Genomic DNA, 10,992 nt, shown 5'->3' on the forward strand with positions numbered 1-10,992 from the left:
GATTGAGGTTGCACCAGAATAGGATACAGGAAAAGGAAGTGGGAGTTACCTAGAAAAAAACAATAAAAGTAATATAATAGAACAAAAATGTAAAACCCCAAGAAAAGAAAAGAAATTTTAAAAATTCCATTGCCTTGTGGTGGGGATTCCTGATCCTTTGGTAGTGTTATTGTGTATACATGTATGCTTTGGGAGGAGGTAGGTCATGTGGTGGGGAGGGTACTGGAAAGCAAAGCAGGAAAGAAAGTAAAGGGGGAAATAGGCCCCCCCAAAATGAAGCGTGGGTACAGATTATGTCTGTACCAAGCTCCCCACACACTCTGCTCTTCACCAAGGCCACCCAAAGCTAGTATGGTAAGAAGTTTTCCGGGCTGGGTTGTGTCAGGAGCTAGGAAAAAATTGGTTGTCCTAGGGATGAGAAAAAGCTTGTGCCAATGGTCAATAGAAATGAGTCTTTTTGCAGGCGCTCTTCCACTTGGGTTTACTTAGCTTTTAAATTGAACTTGCTGCCAGGAAGTACAGAATATTCCTCCTAGAGTAACTCTGCAGTAGCTCCCCAGGAGTTCGTTAGCATCCACATTCCCCCATATTCCCCTGCCTCCAAAATTGTTTTTTAAGAACAACTTTTTCTATTGCTGCCAGAGGATTTTACCATTGATCACTACATGGTTGTGACTGCAATACCTTCCTTGGATTGCAAAGAGAGCTCAGCATCCACAAGTCTTTAAGAAAATTAGAGTCAGGGGAACAACTTTTACAAAGAAAACCCTAGCCACATAAATTTGGGTATTGGATTATTATTACATGTTACATATTCACATCATAGAACTGCCCCAATATTTAGACATCATTTCTTACTGATTATAAATGGGAGAAATTCTGATCAGATAAAAAAATCTAATTACAGTTGTTTATATACATATTTCATTGGTAAGCACCTGGGTATATTAACATCATAACAAATTATTTTATGTAAATGTCAAAAATGCTTTAAACAAATCTATGCATATCTTAATCACATACCACTTATAAATTTCACTTTAAGATAAATAAAATAAAAGCAATAATTTTGTTTCTACATTCTAGAAGCTGAAATGACATGAACACTAAAAGTCAACATGCTTATATGATTTTTTCCCCACTTGATCCATACAGGGAAATTTCAAAGTAACTTTTCTGACTAATTTGAATTTGCATCATGAATTATACATGACTGTTATACAAATAATTTGTTCACTAGATTGCTACAAAAATAATAATTTGGAGAGTTTTCTGCTTAGTGGATGCCAGTGTATATAGATCAACATGCATAAAATTCATTAATTATTCACTGAAGAAGAAAGCAAGAGAGGGAAATTACATTAAGTTGTTGGGTATAAGATTGGCTAGTTATGAATTCTGGAACTTTAGAAAACATTCAATATGACATTATTTATTTGGCACGAGGTAAGTAATAGATTTCAGAATATTTCAGTAGAGAAAATAGTAGAACTGGCAAATACTATCACTAATTTTTTTAAATTCTTTAAAATTTTTTATTTAGCTACAGTTTTATAGGGAATTTCTTCAAAACAAACAAAACTAAACTAGGAGTAGTTTGTAAATAGTTTGACAATTTTTTTAAAAGTCATTTTATTAAAAATATGGAACGCTGCGTGTCATCCTTGCGCAGGGGCCATGCTAATCTTCTCTGTATCTCCAATTTTAGTATATGTGCCGCTGAAGCAAGCACTATAACTAATTTTTAAAATATTAATTCTTCTGAAATTTTGTGTACTTTTCATGGTCTTTAAATAATATTGAATTATGATAAATAACTGCAGAGTAACTAAGAGGTTTGTTTTTCTGGCTCATTTTCATTCAGCCTCTTAAGATATTAATCACATAGATATCCTTCCCTGACTGTGTATGTTCCCATTCTCAGAGTAGTCTGCTTTGGATTTGTACTCAACATGACAGAAATAAGTCACAAAGATGGACGAGGGGAATTATGTCCCTCATGGCTTCATAAATCAGTGCTACACAGAACTCACGTGTTCTGAGGCAGTATCTTCGTTATAGAGCCGTTGAATCCCACCATAGAAGTCCATTACTTTCATTTCCTCTCGTTTCAGTTTAACTGAGGTATACTTGCACCCACTGGCATCTGGGAAATGATGCTAACAGGCTGCACCACCTCTGATTGGCACTTCTGGTTTTGCTGTTGTCCTGGGGAAAATCTGGGCCTGGGACAGAGGAGGAATATAGACTGAACACTCCTTTGACACTCTTTTACTTGAGAGGAGAGTATACATAAAAGGAATTCAGGGGCAGAGAAGACTGCCAAGTAGAAAGCTGACGTGCCACCAGCTACCAACAGTGAACCACCTGGGAATGTCCACTTGTGCTTTCTGAAGCAGTTCAGTTGTGAGAAGAAGTCAATCAGGAACGAGTTTCCTCATCTCTAGAACTAATCATTGCCAAAACAAGCACATATCCTTTGAATTAGAAGTTGGTTCCAGGCCATACAATGGAGGAGGTGTTTAGTAAGGAATACCAGCACTGAGTTGGACTCAGTTTGGGTAAACTGAAGGAAAACTGAGGCCTAGTGGACATTGCAATGGCATGGGAAATGTGGAGAAACGTCATTATTGTGGCTGTGTGAAGACTCCAATTCAATTTGTTCAGAATAATTCTCTCTGTTACCAGAATTTCATATGAAGAACACCCACAGAAACGATCTCATGCCAACACATTTGGAACTGGAAATCCCTCATTCCTCTATAGTCTACACTCTTAACAGCTAAGAAAAAACAGCTCATTGCAATACAACTCAAGTATTTTGTGTGGGCCTTTACAGTGGCTAGAAACCTGTCCAAAAGACTGCTAGCCAGAGCAAATGTTTCTGGATAAAGGTTGAGTTGGTACTTGATGTTGGCCAGCCATGGAATATCTTCATCTCTCTGAGATGGAGAAATATTCTGACTTGTAGTTATCTTGCCATTCCATCTGGGCTTCCCTAGAGATTGCTTTGTCCCATAGGAAAGGCAATCTCTGGAAACTTCATGATATCAATTGGATCTTCCTGTCGCCCAGTTTAATGTAGCTATCTTCTTCCTCGTCTGCCCAGCAGTTCTGTAGGCCATCTGAGTGTCCTGTTATCACCTCCTTTTCCTCAGAGCAAGGCACTGGGGCCTGCTGGGTGAGAATGAGAGGACTTGAAGTGGGAGAAGACTGGGGAACGGGCTGGAGGACACGGGTATAGGGGCTTGAGCATCATGACACATGACTGAGGTTGCTGGATCAAGTCGGTCAGTGAATTAGTTCCATGATGTGGTAGTCACCTACTCTGGTGTCAATTTAAGGATTGAGTGTAGGGGTAGAGTCTAGTCTGTCAATCTGGAGATAGTCAATGAGACTTCTGTGGGTGTGGCCTTCTCCTGAGAATTCTGGGAAATCTGGTACTTCCTCCTTGGAGGGAGAAGACACCTCTTTCTCTCGGCTACTCCCTGGGAGACATTGCAGAAGACAAGCCACATGGACACAACCAGACCTTGGAAGCCAGAGAAGCCACAGAAAGACCCCTAGCAGAACTGAGATGTTTCCAATGACACTGGATCCAAAGACTTTCTACCCACTGGCCTGTGATCTTCTGCATTTGGTGTCATTACATGTGTTTTGTGATTCTGAAGAGGACTTTATAGATTGATCCCAGAAATATGGGCTAATATCGGACTTTTGGCTTGATCTGGACTGGGCTGGGATGTTTTCTCAATATTCAATTCCTCTTGTATATAAATCTCGTTCTTTTATTTTTAAATCATTTTATTGGGGCTCACAAAACTCTTATCACAATCCATACACATGTCAATTCTGTAAAGTAAATCTCATTCTTATACACATATGTGTGTCCATGGATTTGTTTCTCTAGTCTACCCAGACTAACACACATGGTGACCCCATATCTGTGGCCACTGCCAGTCCAGTTCCCCCAACGGCTGCCCATTGCATGTACGTGGATGAGGAAGGGGCTTCCTCTCCAGGGAGGGCAACAGGGACGGGGAGAGTCAAATGGGAAACTTGGTCTGCCCCTGCCTGCAGAGGAATGTGCTTCTCTGAGGAGACGGTGAAAGGTGGAATCTGGGAAGAGAAAAGCAAAAATAAAAAAAGGAAAAAGGGAGATCAGGATCAGAAAAAGTAAGACAGAGAGAGGCATTGGATGGCTGCTCACAGGGAAGGCTGGGGAGGGAGGGTGTGGAGGCATTTTAAAAATGGCAGGAAATGTTGTCTTTATGCAAATTCCTTTCAGCTATTAAAAGAAAGAAGGAAACCGTTTCCAATATCTCATTTAGTTCCTCCAGCACCAAAGTGGCTCTGGTTGGACAGTGATTACACATTGGGCTGCTAACCTCATGGTCCAGCAGTTCAAAACCACCAGCTACCCCGCAGGAGAAAGAAGAGGCTTTCTACTCACATCAGGAGTTAATCTCGGAAACCCACAGGGGCAGTTCTGTCTCAGCCAATGGGATCACTATGAGTCAGAATGGACTCAATCGCGGTGAGTTGTTGTTAGGTGCCTTCAACTTGGTCCCGACCCATAGTCACCTTACACACAACGGAACAAAACACTGTCCCATTTTGTGCCATGCTCATAATTATTCATATGCTTGGGCCCATTATTGAAGCCACTGTGTCAATCCATCTCCTTGAGGACCCTTGGTTTGTTTTTTTTTCCCCCCGCTGCCCTTCTGCTTTGCTAAAACATGATGTAGTTCTCCAGGGATTAGTGTCTCCTGACAACATGTCCAAAGCATGCATTCTTGCCTCCAGGGCACCCTCTGGTCATATTTCTTCTAAGACGATGGGGTTGTTCTTTGAGCAGCCCATGGTACTTTCAATAGACGTCTCCAGCACCACAATACAAATGCTTTGATTCTTTTTCTTCTTCCTTATTCAGTGTCCAACTTTCATCAGTATATGCGGCAATTGAAAATAACATGGCTTGGGTGAGGTGGGCCTTATGCTTCAAAGTAATATCCTTGCTTTTCAACACTCCAAAGAAATCTCGTACAGCAGCTTTACCCAATGCAATGCATTATTTGGTGTCTTGACCCAATGCTTCCATGAGCATTGATCATGGGTCCAAGCAAGAAAAAAAAAATCATTTTTTAAACTTTTCTCCATTTATCGTTATGTTACCTATTGGCCCAGTTGTGAGGATTTTGTTTACATTAAGTTGTACTCCATAGCGAAGACTTTAATCCTTGATCTTCATCAGCAAGTGCTTTAATTCCTCCTAACTTCCAGCAAGCAATATTGTGTCACCTGCCTATTGCACACAGGTTGTTAATGCCTCCCTCCAATCCTGATGGCACATTCTTCATTAGCTAACCCAGCGGCTCTGATGATTTTCTCAGCCTGCAAATGGAATGAGTATGGTGAGAGGACACAGCCCTCACACACACGCTTCCTGACTTTAAATCATGCAGCGTTGCCATGGTTGACTCACACACCTGCCTATGAATCCATGTACAAGTTCCGAATGAGTAAAATGAAGTGTTCTGGAATTCACATTCTTCTCAAGACTTTTCAGAGTTTGTTATAATCTACATAGTTGAATATCTTGTCATAGTCAATAAAACACAAGTAAACGATTTCTCATATTCTTTGCATTCAGCCAAGATCCACTTTACATCAGCAATGATATCGCTTGTTCCATGTTCACTTCTGAATCCAACCTGAACTTCTGGCAGCTCACAGTCAAGGTATTCCTTCAAATTTTGTTGGATGATCTTCAGCAAAATTTCACTTGCATGCGGTATCAATGATATTGCTCTATAGTTTGAGCCTTCTGTTGGGTCACTTTTCTTTGGAATGGGTACAAATATGGATCACTTCCAATCAATTGGCCAAGTAGCTGCCTTCCAAATTTCGTAGCATAGACAAGGGAGTGCTTCCTCAGTCTGCTGAAACATTTCAACTTGTATTCCATCAACTCCTGAAGCCTTGTGTTCAGTTAACACATTCAGTGCAGCTTGAACTTCTTCCTCCAGTATGATTGGTTCTTGCTCATGCGCTACCTCCCCCCAAATGGTGGACTATCAACTAGTTCATTTTGGTACAGTGATTCTCTGTATTCCTTCCATCTTCTTTTGTTGCTTCCTACATCATTAAATATTTTGTCCATAGACTCTTTCAAGATTGCACCTTGAGACTTGGCTTTTTTCTTGAGTTCTTTCAGTTTCAGATATGCTGAGCGTGTTTCTAATTCTAGCTCTTTGCACATTTCATTATATTTCACTTTATCTTTTGAGCTGTGCTTTGAAATGTTCTTTTAGCTCATTGACTTTATCATTTCTTCCATTTGCCTTAGCTGTTCTATGATTAAGAGCAAGTTTCAGATTCTCTTCTGACAACCACTTTGGTCTTTTCTTTCTTTCCTGTTTTTTTTAATGATCTTTTGCTTTCTTCATGAATGATGATCTTGATGTCCTCCTATAGCTCATCATGTCTTCTGTCATTCGCGTTCAGTGCATTAAGTGTGTTCTTGAGATGTTCTCAAAAAACAGGTAGGATAGTCTCAAGGTCATATTTTGGGTCTTGTGGATTTGTTTCAATTTTCTTCAGCTTTATCCTGAATGTAAATATGACCAATTGATGGGCTATTCCGCAGTCAGCCCCTGGTCTAGTTTTAGCTGCTAATATTGAGTTCTTAATCATGTCTTCCCACAGATGTAGTCAATTTTATTTCTGTGTATTCCATCTGGGGAAATTCATGTGTATAGTCACTTTTTGTGTAATTGAAAAAAGGTATTTCCACAAATCCATATTTTCCAGATACTGTTTTTCTCTCCTTGTTTCTAACTTCTGCACTCCAGTCACCAATAATTATCAATGCATCTATTGCATGTTTGATCAATTTCCAACTGAAGTAGTTCATAGAATGGCTCAATTTCTTCCTCACTAGTTTTTATGATTGGGGCATAAGTTTTACTAACAGTACATTGATTGATTTTTCTTTGAAGACAGATATAAGACTATCACAGATAGCATTGCACTTCAAGATTGATTTTGCAATATCCTTTTTGACAATGAATTCAATACCACTACTCTTGAATGTGTTATTCCAGGCACAGTAAATCATAGCTTGGAAACATTTTCAGATACTAAAGGCCTATTGAATGGAAGCAGAACATTGTCAGAGATCGCGCCAGAGGATGTGTCCCTTTGGTTGGAGGGTACTCAAAATGTGACTGAGGAGGAGCTTTTTCTTGGAGTGAAGTCGACCATAGTGACAGGGGTGGGGCAAAGCCTGTTGAAAGGGAATCTTTGGGATCTTCATATTCTAATGGGGCATGACTCAAGATAAGGAGAAACAGCTGCAAAAATCTGCTAATGATCAGAACTTGGAATGTGCAAATATGAATGCAGAAAAATTGGAAGTGGCCAAAAATGAAATGGAATGCATAAACATGGATATCTTAGACACTAGTGAGTCAAATGGACTGGCACTGGCCATTTTGAATCAGAAAATTATGATTCATTACGCTGAGAATAACGCAATCAAGAGGAATGGCATTTCAGTCAGCTGAGTGAGCCCCAAATGAATTCATACTAACATTTTGATGGCTGACATTACATTATCTGTATCTTGTGCAATGCAGCCAACTCTGTCTCAACATATTTGGAACTAGTAATCTCTCTCATTCTTCTAGGCCTTACATTTTCAGCAGGACCTGAGGGAGAGACCTAATTATGGTCAGAATCTGAAGGGAGCTAATTTTATCAAAGTCCTTGGATTTGTAGAACACCAGCAAAGAGCCCCTTCATTGGTACACATCTGATTTCAAAGCTTATGACTGGTTGACGTTTTACCTAGAAAAATTTGATGTGGCAGGATTGTATGTATCTATACTGACCTCTAAAGGAATTCCATGAAACCCAGCGGAAACTTTAAAGATTATTTCAATTGACAAACATACCAACGTCTTGGAGGAGTGAGGCAGGATGCTGAGTCCTGAGGGAATATCACAGAAGTATAAGTCAATGTGCCTCTGTGTTAGAGATGTCACAGTCAAGTTGGAACACATGACAGAGTTGTATAGTGGTTGTATCAGGTAGCTTTTGCTGAATAAGTAGTCAACCCTAATATAGAGGATAGAGTCATTCACTGCTAAGGAGTCAATTCCGACTCATGAAAGCAAGAAGCCTTACTTATTTGTCATTGGCGCTCAATTGACTGTGCGGATTTCCCCATCTGGTTAGTTTAGTCAGAACTCGAGCATCTAGGATGGCCTCACGCAAATGTATGGTGGTTGTCGTAATGTCAGCTAAGACCTCTCATCTTCCAGTTGGCCAACCCAGCCTTGTTTTGGAGACATACACATTCGGAGCCTCAAAAGAAGCCATGCTGCAGTGCACATTTCAATTATCTCCTTGACTCTCATTTTCTAATAGCTCACTGATCGGGGCACATCATCCAGTCAAAATTCAAATGGAATAAATTTGATTCATCTCTTTGTAGGAGGAGAATCAGAGTCACAAGACAATTGGGTGCAGGTGTAAGGCTAGGAGGGATTATGGTGGTCAAAAGTACTTCCATGTATTCTATAAGAAAGATGAGAGAGTCGGGGAAAGCACAAGGAATTGGAATTTTGCATTGGAAAATGAGTGAGATTTTGGTGGATTGAGATGGAGCCAAATGTAGAGCAGTCCAGGCAAAGGCAGGACATGGTGATCATGCTGGATAATTGAGAGCCTCCGTGACATTGGAGGAGAAATTCGGTGTTAAGCAGCCAGAGTTAGCAAAACAGGAAGATATGGTGAAGAGAAGGCAGCCAACCTTTCTGGACACTGATAGTCAGCATAGGGATGTGCAATTAATCTTGAAAATCAGCATTTTCTCAGCCAAATTTCATGTGTTATTATAGCATTTCAAAAAGGGTTTTGTGATCAGCTTTGGGCCCATGTAGTAGATTAAAGGGGTTTATTTACTTGTAAGATTTTGCAAAGCCTATATAATGAGCATTGGCATTTTCCAATTGGAAGATGATAATGCAGTTCCTAAGCCCTCTTGGCCACATTGTTATGTGTCTCATGGAAAATTGCTTAGGAAATCCACATATGAATCAGATATCAGTGAAACAGAACCAAACGTTTTAAAGATGAGTCTTATTATTTGTAGAAGTTCCACGAAGCAGGGATTTTTCTGTTTTATTCACCAGAGTGCCTCTAACTGTGCTTGACACATAGAGTTCACTAAATGATGCTTGAAATGCTGCTGAATCTATGGGGGTTTTTCCCTATGGCTTTTTTATGTCAGTGCTGCAAAGCATATCAAATCCATCTTTTGCTCAAGCTTAAGAACTGCTTGAGAACTACCCTAAAGCTGCCTACCTCACTAAATAAAGTCTTTATCTCACACATTCTACTTTTATTGCTTGGTTTATTCATTCATTACAAAGGACAACTGAACCCACAGACAATGCTCAGGATTATAAGCTTTATTGTGGAAGTAAACTGGTTATATAATTGATCTAGAAATGTTTAGGATAGAGGTGCTCAGCCAGCTCATGTTGCAAATTTCTTTCAAGGCTGCTAATAAATGCCCAGAGGGCATACCACTCCAGTGTAACCCTCCACTCAAAGACACTCAGCTTCAAGTCTGTGGATCAGCACACCCAGTTCCCCAAATTAAGTTCCCAGTACCCCACTCTACAAGCCTACCCCAAACAAGAGCTTTATGTGCTCTCTGGGTACTCCATCTCATAACTGCTGCTCCTGGTTCCACTGCTGCTCCTCTGCCACTCCTCTGATGTCACCACTGTCTTCTGGTTCAAGGAATGTCACTGCACAGGGATCTTGTGGTTCAGAGGACGTGTTCCACTCCTGGTTCTTACTAATAGTGAGATTACCCCATCTTGCTTGTAAGAAGATTCTTCTTTTTTTATGCAGCATGATGGCAATCACAAAAATCATGTGAACAAATATTCACAAATGAATCTTTTCAGTTCCCCTACCTTTTCCTACCCAGATCCATCAGGAAAGGTTGTTTGGTGGGAGACACAGGCAATAGCTAGAACAGTCATGTTAAATCACTTACTCTTCTGCACTAATATTTAAGGGATTAGCATTTACTGTATATCAAGTTTAATGATGAGCTGGACCTGAAGTCTAATGCTCCTGTTTCTGTACCTCAAACTAGACTCTTGAAATGACAGTCAGATACCCTGTGTGTGATTGTGGGGAGCAGAGAGAGAAAGTGTTCCAATTAGGAAAATCAGAAAACATGATAAGGAAATGGCTGGGTTCTGGGCAGTCTGAGATTACTAACCTGAGACTATTGTTCTGGAAGGAACATAAAAAACAAAATGTGTATACTCTAAAGTACAAAAATAATGATTCAGGTATATTATTTTGAAGCTAATAAAGAGGACTTGGTGCCTTTTAACTTCACTCTTAGAACCCCTGGGTGATGGTGGCCTCCAAATAGCTTCACTCATTTCAAAGGCATTTGATGTAATACTGCGTTCGACAGGGTTCTCTAGAGAAACAAGACCAGGACACTTATGATTTTATATAGATAGATAGATACAAAATAAGAAATAAACAGCTAAGTAGTCTATAGAGCAGTATAAATGGCTCCGTACAACTCACTTCCATGAGACAGCTAATACACTGGAAGTCCTTCAAGTCACGAGGACCAATGGGTGCAAGTCAAGGAAGCAGACAGCTGAGTCCTATGCAAAGCAATTCAAGCAATCTGGCCACAGGCAGCAAACAGCAAGGCAGGTCACCAACAGTCAGCCAGATGACAGGGTCCAACAGTCCCCAGCTCAAGCGATGTATACACCAGTAGTGGGGGAAAGCAGGTCTTGAGGGAATCTCAGACTACAGCAACACAATCCATGGATTGGGTATCGCACAGGTAGTGTAGCTCTCATGTTGAGGCAGAGAAACAGCTAAGGCAGCCGCACACTGGTCCAATCATCAAAGAGCAAGAGACAAGAAAGG

The 10,992-nt window shown here is 40.4% G+C and overlaps 2 pseudogenes; both read right to left on the minus strand.

Annotated features, from left to right (window-relative positions):
* Positions 1 to 1,637: 1,637 nt before the first annotated feature.
* Positions 1,638 to 1,732, minus strand: LOC115871444 (annotated as a pseudogene).
* A 378-nt stretch (positions 1,733 to 2,110) lies between these two features.
* Positions 2,111 to 10,992, minus strand: part of LOC101663174 — an 18,905-nt pseudogene continuing 10,023 nt past the window's right edge.

The sequence above is a fragment of the Echinops telfairi genome, unplaced genomic scaffold (genome assembly GCF_000313985.2).
Source record: "Echinops telfairi isolate 266 unplaced genomic scaffold, ASM31398v2 ScPeMD7_5592;HRSCAF=6446, whole genome shotgun sequence".
Taxonomy (NCBI): domain Eukaryota; kingdom Metazoa; phylum Chordata; class Mammalia; order Afrosoricida; family Tenrecidae; genus Echinops; species Echinops telfairi.